The sequence below is a fragment of the Balaenoptera physalus genome (genome assembly GCF_965194825.1).
Source record: "Balaenoptera physalus genome assembly, chromosome: 12".
NCBI lineage: Eukaryota > Metazoa > Chordata > Mammalia > Artiodactyla > Balaenopteridae > Balaenoptera > Balaenoptera physalus.
In genome coordinates, this window is record NC_138897.1 from 7,821,033 (window position 1) to 7,840,346 (window position 19,314).

General features: G+C 37.9%; 1 protein-coding gene across 2 annotated transcripts in view; it reads left to right on the forward strand.

Annotated features, from left to right (window-relative positions):
- The window catches only part of RTTN (rotatin), a 178,148-nt gene that overhangs the window by 143,275 nt on the left and 15,559 nt on the right, over positions 1-19,314 (forward strand). The window contains exon 50 of one of the 2 annotated variants that reach the window (XM_082415873.1): positions 8-12,901. The exons of the other annotated variant lie outside the window; for it this stretch is intronic. The gene's annotated coding sequence lies outside the window, so the exon portion shown is untranslated. Of the gene's footprint in view, positions 1-7; positions 12,902-19,314 lie in introns of those variants that run through there. 2 annotated transcript variants of the gene reach the window in all.

The following is a 19,314-nucleotide window of genomic DNA, read 5'->3' on the forward strand; positions in this document are numbered from 1 at the left end:
ATTACAGTAAGGAGTCCAAGCGGTACAGATGTTTTAGGAACAAGTACAGCCAGATCCTGGTCAGTATGAAACTCGCCGAGTGGAAGCCAGAGAGGCCTGTGCTGGAGGGAGGTCCACTCGCCCCTGTGCTCCTGTGCTCTGGCGTTGGTTGGCTGGTATGTTTATTGGGAAAATGGGGAGAATTGTTTAAGCTTAGCAAATCCGTTCTCTGGTGGCCAATAAGGAGAGGTTATACTGTGAGCTTTGAAGATTTCCTGAACCTTTGAACATCCTCCCGTTTGTTTTTGTGGCTAATCCTTGCCTGGCTCCCTGTATTAGACACAAAGGAGGCCAGAGGTTAAAGGACACGGGTCCTTGTTGGGCATTATTCTCAACTCACCTTGTACCTTCTTCACAGTCTCTGGCTTGCTTATCTGTGCCCTTTCTTCTCCTGCCTCTTTGATTGAATTCTCTAACTTTCCTCCACCCGTGTGCCTCCACCCACCTTTACGTTTCCATTTCTGCCTGCTTTTAAAGGCTAAGATCAAATGTCATGTCTCCCGTGAAGCTGTGTCAGATTCCCCAGCTGGCAGGAAGGTCTTTACTCTTTGAGTTTCCACACCAATTTTAGTTGTTTTTCTTTTTTTTTTTTCTTTTCACTTTTATATCACTTAGCGCTTTTCGCCTTGTATTATACTCACTTGCGTAAAGTCATTGTTCCCACCGTCTGCTTCAAAACAGGACTTCTGACTGAGCTTGTGACTCCATGCCTCCCACAATGCCTCACAAAGCAGGTGTTCAGTTTATATTTATTTACATGAATGAATGAATGAGTGGATGAATATGGAAAATACTTTATTAATGAAAACTATAGAATTTCATAATGTAAATTAGGCTAAAATTCTGTAGACTTTGTCAAAATGTCCACGACTATAAGGAGTTTTTTATGAGAATAGATTTTTGTTAGGTTCTAAAAATAAAGAATGAAAGCAAAAAGCACTGCTTAAAAACACTTTAAAATCCTTAGAATATTTTTTTAGTTTAGCAGAGTAGGAATAAAACCCCAATATTTTAGATATGATTTGAAAATATAACCAGCACTGACATGGAAAAAAGATTCTAGTCTAAACTTTCAAGACCCATTGCTTACTAAGAATCTTGTTTGGGCTATTCTTTTTGGGAGGCAGGATGTAGGTATCAACTTTTTGCAAATAGAACCTTAAATTCTGAAAGTTATATAAGCTGCAACCCCGGCAGTGTGGAAAACACAGAAGAAGCCAGTTTGCGTTACCCATGCTGTGTAAAAAGCACAAATCAACAGACAACCTGTCAGCTTCCTTCCAGTTCCTGTTTCTTAGTGCCCACATTTGGCAGCAGCAGGCACTGTGAGAATCTGACTAAAATAAATGTGACACTGCTTTGCACAGAAAGAGAGGAGGGGCGGCAGTAAAGGCCAAAAGGAAGCTTTTAATACTTTGACTTAAAATTGGGGAAAATGCTTAATCTCTTGGTACCATTGCAATAGGGAATGAAGTCTGTGATTGCATCACTTTACATTGTTCATGCATATTTCGTATCCACAGCTGATAATACACAGTTCCATCTGCAAGGTGAGGATAATACTACAACTCCTGCACAGTGATTTTGAGTTTTGACCCAAATGGGGAAGCTTTAAGTGTACAGAGTCTGATTCAAAACTGGTAGATCCAATGCATATGTCGTTTGCTCTGTCTGATTTAAAGATCTGAAGTTGTTAAGGAGACGGGGGCTGGTGCTAACAATGTTGCTGAACCGTCAGGACTGCTGGTCCCTCCTCCCAAATACACTCCCAGGATGGAGAGAGAACGGTGAGCAAACCCTGGTGTCGCGGGGCAGCTGTTGGAACTGCTGTGTGTAGGGGGCAGCCGTGTCTTTGGTCATGGGCAGGAGACGGCCCCGCAGGGCTGTGCAAGGGAAAGCACACACGGGGGGTCTGCTCTCGCTTCCACCAGCCATTGCCTTGAGGGAAACAGTGCCTGCCCCTCCGTTCCGATCTCTGGGCCTGGGGTGCTCATGAGCAAACTCAAGGCCACAACACAGAACCCCTGCAGTGGCGAGGGGCTGAGAAAACAGGTGGAGCTCACTGATCTCCATCAGGCCCTGCTGTGCCCTGCCGCTTCAGAGCCCCAGGCCTGGGCACTGCAGCGCAAAAGTGTCTCTTCCTAACGCTGCTTCTCACCAAGCAGGGGTGGTTTTTGGAGTGGGGAAGTGACTGATCGATGGGTGCCCTGGACCCGCACTCTCCACCCCTTGAGCTGACACGGCCTCTACAGACGAGCGCACGGCCTTTCACGGTACTTGTCTGACATTCCCACAGGAAGTAAGCTCACTGGTCAAAATAACAAGACATTAGAGGAATACGACCACTTCAAAAGGAAGATCACATGCTAGAAATACATTTTCCAAAGAAGCAGAAATGTTAAAAAAGATGAACCAGGAATTTTAAATTAGCCAAATAAGTACACTGAAAGAGATAAGGAAAGAAATTAAAACTATAAGACCCAAATGAGAAAACATTTAAAATGTACAAAAAAATATGTACAACAAATATAAAGGTTGAAAGAAAGACAACAATAGGTATGACAAGTAGAATGGATCCAGCTGAGTTATGAATTAATGACTCAGAAAACAAGATTGAGGAAATCTTTGAGAAGGAAGAAAACAACAGTAAGTAGGAAATACAAAATAAAGATATAAAAACTAGGAGATATGGAGGATAGAAGTAGAAGTGCTCACATCTGGATGGCAGAAGTCTCAGAAATGGAAAAGAATAAAAAGAAAATAAGTACTTGAAGAAATGTGGAAATAAATTTCCTAATACTGAAAAGAGAAGATAAAGTTTAGACTTAAACAGCTCATAGAAAGCCAAAGAAGAGACGGAAGAAAAAAATATATTTATACACTCATTGCAAAAATCTAAGAATATCAAAGACAAAAAAACCCCAAACAACCCAATAAAAATGATAATAACCCCAATCTGGAAACAACCTAAATGTCCATCAATAAGAGAAGTTAAAAAATATTGTGGTATATTTATGCAATGAAATATTGCTCAGCAATAAAAAATAACAAAATACTGATAAACACAACATCATGAATAAATGTCAAAAACATTAAATTGAGCAAAAGAAGCCTGACACAAAAGAACATACTGGTTGATTCCACTTATATAAAGTTAAATAACAGGTAAAACTAACCTCTGGTGACAGGAGTTTATAATAACGGTAGTCTTTTGGGGTGTGTTAACTGAAAAGGCACAAAGCAATCATCTGGCTTCTGTATCTTGATCTATAACATTTTATTCCTTGATCCAGGGTTTGGTAACACAGGTGTATGCATATGTAAAAAGCCTTAAAAGTGTACCTGTTATTATATGTATATTATACTTCAATAAGACACCTGAAAGAAAAAGTTTAGATAATATCAACATAATGGACATGAGTGAGGAGAAGAACAAAGCAAGTAAAAGAATGCTATATTGTTATTGAGAGGGGAATGCGGGCTCTAGAGCGCAGGCTCAGTAGTTGTGGTGCACAGGCTTAGTTGCTCCGTGGCATGTGGGATCTTCCGGGACCAGGGATCGAACCCGTGTCCCCTGCATTGGCAGGCAGATTCTCAACCACTGCACCACCAGGGAAGCCCTGAAGATGTGGCTATTTTAATACATGTATCTAACAAAATAACCTCAAAATATTTGAACCCCAAAGTGGCAGAACTATAAGGATAAAATGGTTACCTGGTATTGCAGAAGTAGCTTTCAACCCATGCTCTTGATTTTCGATAAGTCGGCAATAACTCAGAAAAGATATAGAAAATCCGAATAACAAAATTGATAACCTTAATCTAATGGATATATACAGAATTCTGCAACCAAGAATTAGAAAAGGCACATTTTTTCCTCAGTCCCTGTGAAGTATTTACAGTTGATTCAAGTATCAGGCAAAAAAGCCTCAATAAATTTCAAAGAATAGGTCCATATACAAGGAACTCTTGCCACTATGTAACTGAGTTAAAATTTAATAACAAAAAGATAAGGAGAATATCTTTGTGTATTTGGAAATTAAAAGACAAACTTCTCAATGACTCACAGTGAAAAGAAACCACAATGGAAAGTTACTGAATGATAATGAAAACTACACAAAAAGACCTGTGGGATGCAGCAAAAGTGAAAGTTCTCTCACTTTTTTAATCCTTGAGAAATTTTTAGCTTTAAATCTGTCTAAAACAAGGCCTCAAAATGAATAAGCCATGTGTATATCTTAAGAATTAGAAAAATAATGACAGAATAAACCTAAATTAAGTTGAAGAGATAATAAAAAACAAGAGCAAAAGTTAATGGAATAGAATCAAAGGTATTACAATATAGAAAATCAACAAAGCAAAACCTGGATCTTTGAAAAGAAATAGTAGACAAATTTCTGCCATAAATGATCAACTGAAAGAGCAGAAGAACACAAATGCTATAATGAATATAAAGGGGGACATAAGTACAGATAAAGTAGAATAAAGAGTTACTACTCGAGTATTATCAACAATTCTATGCTAGCAAATTTGAAAGCATAAATGGACAAATTCTTGGAAAAATATTTACTAGAATTGACCTGAAAAATAATAGACTTCAATAGTCCTATAGCTATTAAAGAAACTGAAGTAGTGATTATAATCTTCCCACAAAGAAAACACAAGACAAATGGTTTTATAGGCAAGTTTTAATAAACATTCAAAGGACAATCCCAATTTTATTCAAACTCTGCAAGAGTTATAGGAAAAGAAGGAAGAATACCAATTCATTCTATAAAGCCAGTATAACTATGCTACCAGAACCAAACCAGAACAGTATGAGAATGGAAAAGTATAGGCCTACTTATCTCATGAACAGAGACAAAAATCCTAAACAATATTACTAGCAAATCAAGTAGACATTGTATAAAAAAAAAAAGAAAAATATCTATATGTTTCTCTTAGTAGATGTGGAAAAAGTACTTGATAGTATTCCAATTAATGTCATAATCTCTTAGTGAATCAGAAGTAGAAGGCAATACCTTAAACAATAAAGAGTATGTTTAAAAACCAGAGCACCAGCATTCTAAATGTGGAAACAGTAGAAGTACAGTTGGCCTGCCGTATCTGCGGTTCTGCATTCTCGGATTCAACCAACTGCAGATCAAAAATATTAGGAAAAAGAATTCCAGAAAATTCCAAAAGCAGAACTTGATTTGCCACACACCAGCAACTATTTACATTGTATTTACAGTTATTTACATAGCATTGGGTGTCATAAGTAATCCAGAGATGATTTAAAGTGTGAGGGAGTATGTCCATATGCAAATACTAAGCCTTTTTTTTTTTTTAACTTTTAATTTTTTATTTAATTTAATTTATTTATTTACTTATGGCTGTGTTGGGTCCTTGCCTCTGTGCGAGGGCTCTCCCCAGCTGCGGCAAGCGGGGGCCACTCCTCATCGCGGTGCGCGGGCCTCTCACCATCGCGGCCTCTCCCGCTGCGGAGCACAGGCTCCAGACGCGCAGGCTCAGCAATTGTGGCCCACGGGCCCAGCTGCTCTGCGGCATGTGGGATCTTCCCAGACCAGGGCTCGAACCCGCGTCCCCTGCATTGGCAGGCAGACTCTCAACCACCGCGCCACCAGGGAAGCCCCCTAAGCCATTTTATATGAGACTTGTGTACGTGTGGATTTTTGGTATCCATGTGGGTCCTGTAACCAATACCCTGTGGATATCAAGGGATGATTGTATTTATTCCCTTACAATTAAAAAATGCCACAAGGAGCCTTGCTATTATCACTTCTATTCAAATTTTATTGGAAGTTCTATGCAGTGTAATGAGGTTAAAAAAATACTGACTGGAATCAAAGATTAGGAAGGAGAAATAAAAGTATCATTATTTGCAGATGATATAATCACATTAAAAAGTCAAAACGATTTAAAATAAAGTATTTTAGGAGTTGGGAGTTTAGCAAGGTAGCTGGATTCAAAAGCAGTTGCATTTCTTTACATCACAAGCAACTAAAAACACATTTAATAAGAAGACATCATTAACAATAGTTATGTAGCATATAAGGTACTGGGTAGTAAATCTAGCTAAACATGTGCTATCTCTACAGGGAAAATTAGAAATGTTTATTAAGTCGTAATTAAAAACACATAAAAATGAGTGATACCATGTGAATAGACAGGGAGACTTATGTGGCAGACTGTGTTTTCTAAAGATAGCCACAGCAGTATTTACTATCCCATCTACTTTCTTAGAAAGTGGCTGGTATTTCTCCCTCCAGAAGTGGGTGTATGATTCTAGGCTGGAAGTGATACTACGTAATTTCCCAGGTTAGACCATGAAAGGTGATAGAGCTTCCTCTTGGTTCTCTGGAACCAAGCCACTGTGCTGTGAGAAAGCCAGGCAGCCACGTGGAGAGGCCACAAATGGATGTTCTGAATGACAGCCACAGCTGAGTGTCCAGCAGACAGCCGGCTTCAACAGCCAGACATGTGCATGAAGGAGCCTTCAGGTGAGTCCCGCTGTGAGCCACTGAGTCCCCTTCAGTCTTTCCATCTTCCCACCCGAGGCCAGATGTCACGGTAGGTGAAGAACCGTCCCTGTTGTGCTTCCTCTGAATCCTGACCCACGGATTCCTGACTAACAAAATGGTGGTGGTTTTATATCATTAAATGTCAATTCTTCTCAAATTAATGGATAGATTTAATACAATTCCACCCAAAATTTCAACAGGGTATTCCTGGTAGAATTTGATGAGATTATTCTGAAGTCTACATGAAAGAATTATGAGATAGCCAGGACATTTTTGAAGAACCATAGCAGGAGGAGGGGATTTACCTTACCAAGCAGCAGAATTTCTTATGAAATTATGGTAATTAAAACTGTCTGACATGGTGCAGAGATAAGCAAAACATGTTTATGGAAGTTTGGTATGTGACCAAAGTGGCATGACAGATAATGGAGAAAGGAGGGACAATTTGATTAATAGGAGAAGAGAAAATGTTGTCCATATGGGAAAAGATGAAGTTGGATTCCTTCTTCACAACATACGTAAAAATCAATTCCAAATGATTAAGGACTAATGTGTAAAAGACAAAGAATGAACACGGTTAGGAAAAATTTGTTTTGACTAGATTTTAAAAAACATTGAATATAATGATAAGATTGATAAATTTTAATATATAAAAATTAAGAACTTTAAGGAAAGAACTACAAAACAACCAGAAAATAAGTGACAAAATGACAATAAGTACATGCTTATCAATAATCGTTTTAAAGGTAAATCGTTTTACCTTTAAAATCGTTTTAAAGGTAACTCTACAATTAGATGTAGAGTGACTGAATGAATAATAACAGACAAACAAACAAGAACAAGACCCATATATATGCTGCCTACAAGAGACACACTTTAGAGCTAGAGATACACACAGATGAAAGTGAAAGGATGGAGAAAGATATTCCATGCAAATGGAAATGAAAAGAAAACTGGGGTAGCAATACTCATATCAAACAAAATAAACTTTAAAACAAAGTCTATGACAAAAGACAAAGCAAGGCATTATATAATGATAAAGGAGTCAATACAAGAAGAAGATATATAATGTTCATAAACATATGCACCTAACATAGGAGCATCTAAATATATAAAGCAAATATTAACAGACATAAAGGGAGAGATTGGCAGTAATACATTAATAGTAGGGGACTTTAATACCCCACTTACATCAATGACTGTTGATAGATCAGACAGAAAATCATTAAGTAAAGAGTGGCCTTAAATGACACGTTAGACCATTTGGAATTCACAGATAGTTAGAGAACATTCCGTACAAAAACAATACACATTCTTTTCAAGTGCACATGGAACTTTCTCCAGGTCACATGCTAGGCCACAAAAGAAGTCTCAATAAATTTGAGAAAATTGAAATTATATCGAGTATCATTTTCTGACCACAAGGTATGAAACTAGAAATCAATTACAGGAAGAACACTGGAATAAAACACAAATACGTGGAGAGTAACCAACATGCTACTAAAAATCCAATGGGTCAACAAAGAAATCAAAGAGAAAATTTAAAAAGTACCTTGAGACAAATGAAAATAGAAACGTAACTTTCCAAAATCTATGGGACAGAGCAAAAGCAATTCTAAGAGGAAGGTTTATAGTGATACAAGCCTACTCAAGAAACAAGAAAAATCCCAAATAAACAACCTAAATTTCCACCTAAGGGAATTAAAAAAAGAACAAACAGAGCCCAAAGTTAGCAGAAGGAAGGAAAGAAATAAAGTAGAAATAAATGAGAGACCACCACCACCACCATCAATAATAATAATAGAAAAGGTCAATTAAAAGATCTTTTTAAAAGAAACCAAATTGATAAACCTTAACCCAGACTTATCAAGAAAAAAAGAGAGGGACCCAAATAAAACTAGAAATGAAAGAGAAGTTACAACCAATGTCACAGAAATACAGATAATCTTAAGAGAATACTATGAACAGTTATATGCCAATAAATTGAACAACCTAGAAGAAATGAATAAATTCCTAGAAACATATAATCTTCCAAGACTGAATCAGGAAGAAATAGAAAATCTAAACAGACCAATTACTAGCAGTGAAATTGAATCATTAATCAAAAAGCTTTCCATAAACGAAAGACCAGGATCAGATGGCTTCACAGGGGGACTCTACCAAACATTTAAAGAAGAGTTAATACCTAGCCTTCTCAAACTATTCCAAAAATTGAAAAGGAGGGAACATTTCCAAACTCATTCTGCATAAGACCAGCATAACCCTGAAACCAAAACAGGACAAAGACACTACAAAGGAAGAAAATTACAGGCAATATCCCTGATGAACATAGATGTAAAAATCTTCAACAAAATATTAGCAAACCAAATTCAGCAATACATTAAAAGGATTGTACATTGTGATCAAGTGAGATTCATTCCAGGGATGCAATGATGGTTTAGTATCTGCAAATCAATCAACATGATACAACACATTAACAAAAAGAAAGATAAAAAAATCACATGATCATCTTAATAGATGCAGAAGAAGCTTTTGGCAAAATCCAGCATCTGTTCATGATAAAAACTCAACAAAGTTAGTATAGAGGGAACATAGTTTGCATGTGGATATGCAGTTTTCCCAACCTCCTTTGTTGAAAGCAATATTGATTCTGGTGGTTATGGGGGGCATGACTCAAACTTTGCTGATCATGTACCCCTTCCCCTTCTCCACGTGGGCTGCCCAGGATTTTGGGGTGAGATTTGATGTGTGCACTGAGAGTGGAAGTTTTTCTTATTCTTTTAAACTGTCAACTGTAAAAGTAGTCACTTGGAGCTTTTTATTTCATTGATTTTGTGGAATCGATCCCTCAGTTTACGTTTCAAGCTATATAATGTTGTATGATGGGTTTTTAAAAGTTCATGTCACAAATGCACAGAACGAAACTTGATAATATATATTCATATGTTTTGCAAGTCTGTTTGGTATACTATTCAACTTAAGACTGCTCTCTCTCTTATTCTGGTTATGTATGAATAACATAGGAGAAAAGCATTATTTGACACAGGACTTGGAAACAAACTGAGAAATAAATTGGTAGAACAAGAAAAATGGAAATTGTATGCTTCTTAAAGAAGGGCTCTAATTGCCAACATTTTTTAATTGAAAAGTTTAAAAATGCCTTTAACCTATTGCCGTAATTTAGAAAGAACCTCTCAGATTTCATTGTTAGGAAAGCATACCTGGAATTCTGAGCATCACAATCTAAAATCTCAAAAAAGAAAAATGCTGTGTACTAGGCCACTGTACATTTCCCCTGGCGTAGACTTGTATTAACTCAACACACATTTATTGAACACTTACTATGTTCCAGGCCTGGATACCCTGATATGAAACACAGATCTCCTGGTTAAGCAGCTCCCAGCCCTCAGGGCAGAGACAAACATCTACACACATCAACTGCCAGGTGACATGACCAATAAGAGCACGGTGCTCCTAGAGTCCAACGGATGAGGCAGCTAACTTCACCTGCTCCAGGCCACTGGTGCTGAAGATGGCACTTATTTTACAGTCGATGCTGATTTCGTGGGGCATCTTAAAACTAGCTCAGCTCATGGTCGCCTTCAGGTTACTTCTGAAATTAGAAAAGTAGTATAATCTGAACTCATATTCAGACACAATCCACAAAAGACCTAAAAGTACTTCAATCCCAAAGGAGAGGAGTAGATAAGAAAGAGGTTTGCTCTGGATGGACTTGGAAATATGTGGATTTGACCCCCAGTATCCTCTAGGGCAGGAGAGAGTAGAGCTCTGCCTTGCACAACACCACACACACACACACACACACACACACATCATGGGCATATATATTAGAGTTTGGACAAGATACCTAGAAACAAAGAGAGAGTGATACCAAGCAGCACAAACGTCTTCAAATTGACTACTTAACACCCCGTTCAGGCGCCGGCATCGCTTGGGCTTGGATACCCTGCGCTGGGCGGGGCTGTGCTCCTGTGCAAAAGCTACCCCACGTGGCTCGGGCTCCGAGGCCACAGGCAGGGCAGCCCTGATCCCGGGTCCTGTCACCTCGCTCTGGGCGGGGCTCCACGCACCGCCAGCTTGAACGTCCGCTGGCTCCCACACCTGGGTATTTCTGATTATACAGCCATCCTCCACCTAATTTTACATTTGGACGCCAAGCAGTGATCACCAGCCTCGCTGCCTGAAGCATTTGAATTGTGTGTTACTGTTCTCCAATCGCATGAAGTTAAAGGTCTGCCTCCTCTCTGCTTAGAGCCGATAAGAGCGCAGATCAAGTTAATACAGTTATTAGATTGAAAAGAAAACAACTGCTGGTCTGCTTTTATTCCATACTTGGAGAATCGTATATCCCAAGTTCTCGGGCAACAGCCACAAATTTCCTTCCCTCTGCTCGATTAGTAGGTGAGACATTTCATATATCTGAATTCAGTATGTGTGCGTGTGTCTTGGGGACCCCTGATATTCTTCTTCTAGCATCTTAAGAGGGCTAAACTTCTCTTATTTAGTCTTCAGACCTCCTTCTTATTTAGCACACCTTGTTGGTGCCCTATTTTATAGAACAGAAATGTTATTATTTATTGTTAGCTATAGGATGATCACTAAATTGAAAACACTTGTGGCAAGGGCTTATGTTTCACTTTTACTTGTACTCAGCGCTGAGCTAGTTCTCATTTCTGAGAATTTGAACCCAGCATGAGATCTGTCTTCTGATCTTTCAAGGACCCTTTAGAAATGTAAGGTTTAGGGTTTGACTGGTGTTATTTTTGCTTTAGTTTTACTATGAACATTCTTCAGCTCTTTCTCCTGTGTACTTTCCCCAAGATGTCATACCACCCCTCTGACTTCAGTTATTACCTCTACTGGGAAGACCCTGGCTCTGCTTGTAAACCCTTGTCTCATTCCTACTGTTCCTTCTCACTATCCATATGCCTCCCTATCGGCCTGATTTCTCAGGTCCTTTTAGATCTAAGTGGCTGCCCGTCCAAGAGGAATTACAGTTTCCTCCACATTCCATGCACTGCATTGTGGAATCATCCAGTGGTTAACAGTTCCTCTTTGTCACTGTAACTGCAGTTTGTTCAAGCTGACATGACAGCAGTCACACAACCAAGGTTATTGACAGTCTCGGCAGGACATGTGCAGGCTGCAGAGGATCGTGAAATGTAATATGGGGAAATTTTTGGTGTTCTTATACAAAAATTTTTATAATTATGGTAATTAAAGAATAATAAAGAGATAAATGATTGACTTTGAAAAAGAATAAAATACCCTACTAGAAGCTCATGTTTATCTCTTCTAAAAATGTTTCCAAATTTTCAACAGACTACAGTTTTGCTCTTTCATATCCACTGACCTTGTCAAAATTACAGCATAACTGAGTGTGCTTTGTGATGGCTCCACTGACAACACTCTCAGAAGTGGTCCCTTCTTTACTTTCCACTCCCACTTCCTCTTCAAGGGCCTTAGATCATTAGATTCAGAAAACTGACCCGACCTCATTCTGCTGGTGGCTAAAGTAAAAGGCGCCTCAGTGCCCAATTGTGTCATCATATATATAATGTTGCTAGTATATTCATAGCTGTCCAAAATACTATAGGGAATGAGATCTAGAAACCAAGCCGATGGGGGTAGATAGGCTTGTGCTGGGCCACTCAGCTGTCACTGCTTCTAGACCCTTTCGGTGGACAGAGCCAGAAAACTTATTTTTAAATTTCATGAGTTTACACTGATAACTTTAATATTAGCTTAGGAACACAGAGTTCTTCTCCTTTCCCCATTCCATATTTGTGTATCTTTTTCACAGTGAGAACCCTGGTTCCCTACAACATCAGAATGAATATATCTACTCAGTTCCTCTATCCTCCAACCCCAGCAAAATAGTTTCAGAATCACTACATGAGTGATACCACCAGCAACAAGTTGGTCCCACTTTACTGCTAAGTAAAGTTCAAATTTTTTTGGTTTTTTTGCAGTTGCAATTATTTTGTGTTTAGAATATAGCCTTAGTATTAAAGTTTATAGTCAGAGAACTGAGTTCCAAAGTGGCTGGAATTAATTCTTCTTCTGTGTGGTTATATATTAGATGTACACTTAGGTTAATTTTTTTGTAGTCAATTTTAGTTTGATTTTTTAATCCTTTCATTTAATTGTTTTCTTTTGAATATGTAAAACATACATAATTCAAAAGTCAAAATCATATAAAGAGGAATAGCCAGAGAGGTCTCATTCCTATCCATTTGCCTCCACCTGCTTCCCACCAACCCTACATATAACTATCATCCCTGGTTTATGACTTATCCCTTCTGTATTTCTTTTTGCAGTATATATATATATATATATATATATATATATATATATATGTGTGTGTGTGTGTGTGTGTGTGTATGTGAGGCCTTTCTCCCCAGAGCTGCTGTAGGAGATGCTCTAACTTCTGGCCCACATTCCCCCAGCTCCCCGGAGTCCTGCAGCTGCGATAGACAGTTTCCAGGTCACTGACAGCTGCCCACTTCCAGCACCTGTGTCTCTCTCCTCATCCTGAGGGAGAAGCAGTTTACTAAACCCAGACAGGAGGCCCGTTTCAATGTAAAAGCACAGAGGTTGAAAGAGAATGCTTTGTTTGAAGAACAGCTTGAAATTCACTGCCATGAATGTGACTGGAGTGTGTAATTTGGAAATTCATAAAGATCCATTGTGGACAAATTGTGAAGGATACCGTATGCCATTTGCAGAGCACAGACTCAAATGAGAGTGTCTGCTCTGTGTGGGACTTGTGTTCAGAGTCACATGGTCTAAATAAACTGCTTTCAATGCATTGTTATCTCTCTGAAATTGACTTTAGCAATGACTTTCTCTTCCTAAGAATCAAGCACATTCATATACTTTTTGTACTCACCTATTTTCATTCAGAACCTATTCAGGTCAGTCAATACTTATTGAAGAGTTTGTCCATATTTTCATGGATAGTTTTACTGTAGTAGCTTATACAAGATTTGACTGCAGCACTTATTAATCCATTCAATAAATAATCATTCATTGCCTTTTTCATTTAAAACGTTCTTATCTGATTATAACAATAATACATTTTCATATGAAATTTGTAAAATAAAGAGGTTCATGAATAAAAATATAAAGATTGCCTTTAAGGCACCAACCCACATAACCACTGCCATTTACATTGTGGTATCATTTTCATTTATTTAATCCCCCAATAAAGTAATTCCCTAGTGACAGAAAAAATGGCAGATTCATTAAAAAAAAAAAGTTCCTCCTTTATCAAATGAAAGCATGCTCATATTTTAGAGAAAAAAGAAAATATCACTCCTGTTCTACCTCCTACTCTATTCTTTCTAAGCATAAAGGAAGAAAATCAGACCCTTGCCACTGTTTTACAACCTGGTGTGGCGTCTTCTTTCACCTGCTAGTATTACCTAAGCTCCTGGATGCTGCCTGGATAATTCCCCTGCTTTCCTTAAAGTTATGGGAGAAGAGGGAACTGCAATGTTTAGTATCGCCTATGCTACTTTATATCTATATCACAGTCTGTTTGAGGTGGGAAAATCACAGGCAGTGCATGAATTGTAACTCTCAAAAACCCAAGTTAAATACCCTTTATTTTTTAAAAAAATTTTATATTATTTTTTTATATGGCAGGTTCTTATTAGTTATCTATTTTATACATATTAGTGTATACATGTCAATCCCAATCACCCAATTCATCACACTGCCACCACCCACCCTGCTGCTTTCCCCCCTTGGTGTCCATACGTTTGTTCTCTGCATCTGTGTCTCACTTTCTACCCTGCAAACCAGTTCATCTGTAACATTTTTCTAGGTTCCACATATATGCTTTAATATACGATATTTGTTTTTCTCTTTCTGACTTACTTCACTCTGTATGACAGTCTCTAGATCCATCCACGTCTCTACAAAGGACCCAATTTCGTTCCTTTTTATGGCTGAGTAATATTCCATTGTATGTATGTACCACAACTTCTTTATCCATTCGTCTGTCGATGGGCATTTAGGTTGCTTCCATGACCAGGCTATTGTACATAGTGCTGCAATGAACATTGGGGTGCTTGTGTCTTTTTGAATTATGGTTTTCTCTGGGTATATGCCCAGTAGTGGGATTGCTGGGTCATATGGTAATTCTATTTTTAGTTTTTTAAGGAACCTCCATACTGCTCTCCATAGTGGCTGTATCAATTTACATTCCCACCAACAGTGCAAGAGGGTTCCCTTTTCTCCACACCCTCTCCAGCATTTGTTGTCTGTAGATTTTCTGATGATGCCCATTCTAACTGGTGTGAGGTGATACCTCATAGTAGTTTTGATTTGCATTTCTCTAATAATTAGTGATGTTGAGCAGCATTTCATGTGCTTCTTGGCCATCTGTATGTGTTCTTTGGAGAAATGTCTATTTAGGTCTTCTGCCCATTTTTGGATTGGGTTGTTTGTTTTTTGATATTGAGCTGCATGAGCTGTTTATATATTTTGGAGTTAATCCTTTGTCCATTGATTCATTTGTAAATATTTTATCCCATTCTGAGGGTTGTCTTTTCATCTTGTTTATGGTTTCCGTTGCTGTGCAAAAGCTTTTTAAGTTTCATTAGGTCCCATTTGTTTATTTTTGTTTTTATTTCCATTAGTCTAGGAGGTGGATCAAAAAAGATCTTGCTGTGATTTATGTCAAAGAGTGTCCTTCCTATGTTTTCCTCTAAGAGTTTTATAGTGTCCAGTCTTACATTTAGGTCACTAATCCATTTTGAGTTTATTTTTGTGTATGGTGTTAGGGAGTGTTCTAATTTCATTCTTTTACATGTAGCTGTCCAGTTTTCCGAGCACCACTTATTGAAGTAACTGTCTTTTCTCCATTGTATATCCTTGCCTCCTTTGTCATAGATTAGTTGACCAAAGGTGTGTGGGTTTATCTCTGGGCTTTCTCTCCTGTTCCATTGATCTATATTTCTGTTTCTGTGCTGGTACCATATTGTCTTGATTACTGTAGCTTTGTAGTATAGTCTGAAGTCAGGGAGTCTGATTCCTCCAGCTCCGTTTTTTTCCCTCAAGACCACTTTGGCTATTCGGCATCTTCTGTGTCTCCATACAAATTTTAAGATTTTTTGTTCTAGTTCTGTAAAAAATGCCATTGGTAATTTGATAGGGATTGCATTTAATCTGTAGATTGCTTTGGGAAGTATAGTCATTTTTACAATGTTGATTCTTCCAATCCAAGAACATGGTATATCTCTCCATCTGTTTGTATCATCTTTAATTTCTTGCATCAGTGTCTTATAGTTTTCTGCATACAGGTCTTTTGTCCCCCTAGGTAGGTTTATTCCTAGGTATTTTATTCTTTTTGTTGCAATGGTAAATGGCAGTGTTAATTTCTCTTTCAGATTTTTCATCATTAGTGCGTAGGAATGCAAGAGATTTCTGTGCATTAATTTTGTATCCTGCAACTTTACCAAATTCATAGGTTAGCTCTAGTAGTTTTCTGGTGGCATCTTTAGGATTCTCTATGTATAGTATCATGTCATCTGCAAACAGTGACAGTTTTACTTCTTCTTTTCCAATTTGTATTCCTTTTATTTCTTTTTCTTCTCTGATTGCTGTGGCTAGGACTTCCAAAATTATGTTGAATAATAGTGGTGAGAGTGGACATCCTTGTCTTGTTCCTGACCTTAGAGGAAATGCTTTCAGTTTTTCACCGTTGAGAATGTGTTTGCTGTGGGTTTGTCGTATGTGACCTTTATTATGTTGAGGTAGGTTTCCCTCTATTCCCACTTTCTGGAGAGTTTTTATCATAAATGGGTGTTGAATTCTGTCAAAAGCTTTTTCTGCATCTATTGAGATGATCATATGGTTTTTCTTCTTCAATTTGTTAGTATGGTGTATCACATTGATTGATTTGCATATATTGATGAATCCTTGCATCCCTGGGATAAATCCCACCTGATCATGGTGTATGATCCGTTTAATGTGCTGTTGGTTTCTGTGTGCTAGTATTTTGTTGAGGATTTTTGCAACTATATTCATCAGTGGTATTGGTGTGTAATTTTCTTCTTTTGTGGTATCTTTGTCTGGTTTTGGTATCATGGTGATGGTGGCCTCATGGAGTGAGTTTAGGACTGTTTCTTCCTCTGCAATTTTTTGGAAGACTTTGAGAAGGATGGATTTTAGCTCTTCTCTGAATGTTTGATAGAATTCACCTGTGAAGCCATCTGGTCCTGGACATTTGTTTGTTGGACGATTTTTAATCACAGTTTCAATTTCATTACTTGTGATTGGTCTGTTCATGTTTTCTATTTCTTCCTGGTTCAGTCTTGGAAGGCTATACCTTTCTACGAATTTGTCCATTTCTTCCAGGTTGTCCATTTTATTGGCATAGAGTTGCTTGTAGTAGTCTCTTAGGATGCTTCCTATTTCTGCAGTGTCTGAAATTTTCATTTCTGATTTCATTAATTTGTGTCCTCTCCCTCTTTTTTATGATGAGTCTGGATAATGGTTTATCGATTTTGTTTATCTTCTCAAAGAACCAGATTTTAGTTTTATTGATCTTTGCTATTGTTTTCTGTGTTTCTATTTCATTTATTTCTGCTCTGATCTTTCTGATTTCCCTCCTTGTACTAACTTTGGGTTTTGTTTGTTTTTCTTTCTCTACTTCTTTTAGATGTAAGGTTAGATTGGTTATTTGAGATGTTTGTTGTTTCTTGAGGTAGGACTGTATTGCTATAAACTTCTCTCTTAGAACTGCTTTTGCTGCATCCCATAAGTTTTGGATTGTCGTGTTTTCATTGTCATTTGTCTCTAGGTATTTTTGATTTCCTCTTTGATTTCTTCAGTGGTCTCTTGGTTATTTAGTAATGTATTGTTTATCCTCACTGTGTTTGTGTTTTTTACGTTTTTTTCCCTGTAATTGATTTCTAATCTCATAGCGTTGTGGTCAGAAAAGATGCTTGATATTATTTCAATTTTCTTAAATTTACTGAGGCTTGATTTGTGACCCAAGATTTTATCTATCCTGTAGAATGTTCCGTGCACACTTGAGAAGAAAGTGTAGTCTGCTGTTTTTGGATCGAATGTCCTATAAATATCAATTAAATCTATCTGGTCTATTGTGTCATTTAAAGCTTGTGTTTCCTTATTAATTTTCTGTTTGGATGATCTCTCCATTGGTGTAAGTGAGGTGTTAAAGTCCCCCACTATTATTGTGTTACTGTCGATTTCCTCTTTTAGAGCTGTTAGCAGTTGCCTCATGTATTGAGGTGCTCCTATGTTGGGGGCATATATATTTATAATTGTTATATCTTCTTCTTGGATTGATCCCTTGATGATTATGTAGTGTCCTTCCTTGTCTCTTGTAACATTCTTTATTTTAAAGTCTATTTTATCTGATATGAGTATTGCTACTCCAGCTTTCTTTTGATTTCCATTTGCATGGAATATCTTTTTCCATCCCTTCACTTTCAGTCTGTATGTGTCCCTAGGTCTGAAGTGAGTCTCTTGTAGACAGCATATATATGGGTTTGGTTTTTATATCCATTCAGCGAGCCTGTGTCTTTTGGTTGGAGCATTTAATCCATTCACGTTTAAGGTAATTATCGATATGTATATTCCTATGACCATTTTCTTAATTGTTTTGGGTTTGTTTTTGTAGGTCCTTTTCTTCTCTTGTGTTTCCCACTTAGAGAAGTTCCTTTAGCATTTGTTATAGAGCTGGTTTGGTGGTGCTGAATTCTCTTAGCTTTTGCTTGTCTGTAATGCTTTTGATTTCTGCATTGAATCTGAATGAGATCCTTGCTTGGTAGAGTAATCTTGGTTGTAGGTTCTTCCCTTTCATCACTTTAAATATGTCCTGCCACTCCCTTCTGGCTTGTAGAGTTTCTGCTGAGAAATCAGCTGTTAACCTTATGGGAGTTCCCTTGTATGTTATTTGTCATTTTTCCCTTGCTGCTTTCAATAATTTTTCTTTGTCTTTAATTTTGGTCAATTTGATTACTATGTGTCTTAGCGTTTTTTCCTTGGGTTTATCCTGTATGGGACTCTCTGTGCTTCCTGGACTTGGGTGGCTATTTCCTTTCCCATGTTAGGAAAGTTTTCAACTATAATCTCTTCAAATATTTTCTCGAGTACTTTCTCTCTCTCTTCTCCTTCTGGGACCCCTATAATGTGAATGTTGTTGCATTTAATGTTGTCCCAGAGGTCTCTTAGGCTGTCTTCATTTCTTTTCATTGTTTTTTCTTTATTCTGTTCCGCAGCAGTGAATTCCACCATTCTGTCTTTCAGGTCACTTATCAATTCTTCTGCCTCAGTTATTCTGCTATTGATTCCTTCTAGTGTAGTTTTCATTTCAGTCATTGTATTGTTCATCTTTAATTCTTCTAGGTCTTTGTTAAACATTTCTTGCATCTTCTCAGTCTTTGCCTCCATTCTTTTTCCCAGGTCCTGGATCATCTTCACTCTCATTATTCTGAATTCTTTTTCTGGAAGGTTGCCTATCTCCACTTCATTTAGTTGTTTTTCTGTGGTTTTATCTTGTTCCTTCATGTGTTACATAGCCCTCTGCCTTTTCATCTTGTCTATCTTTCTGTGAATGTGGTTTTTGTTCCACAGGCTGCAGGATTGTAGTTCTTCTTGCTTCTGCTGTCTGCCGTCTTGTGGATGAGGCTGTCTAAGAGGCTTGTGCAAGCTTCCTGATGGGAGAGACTGGTGGTGGTTAGAGCTCTGG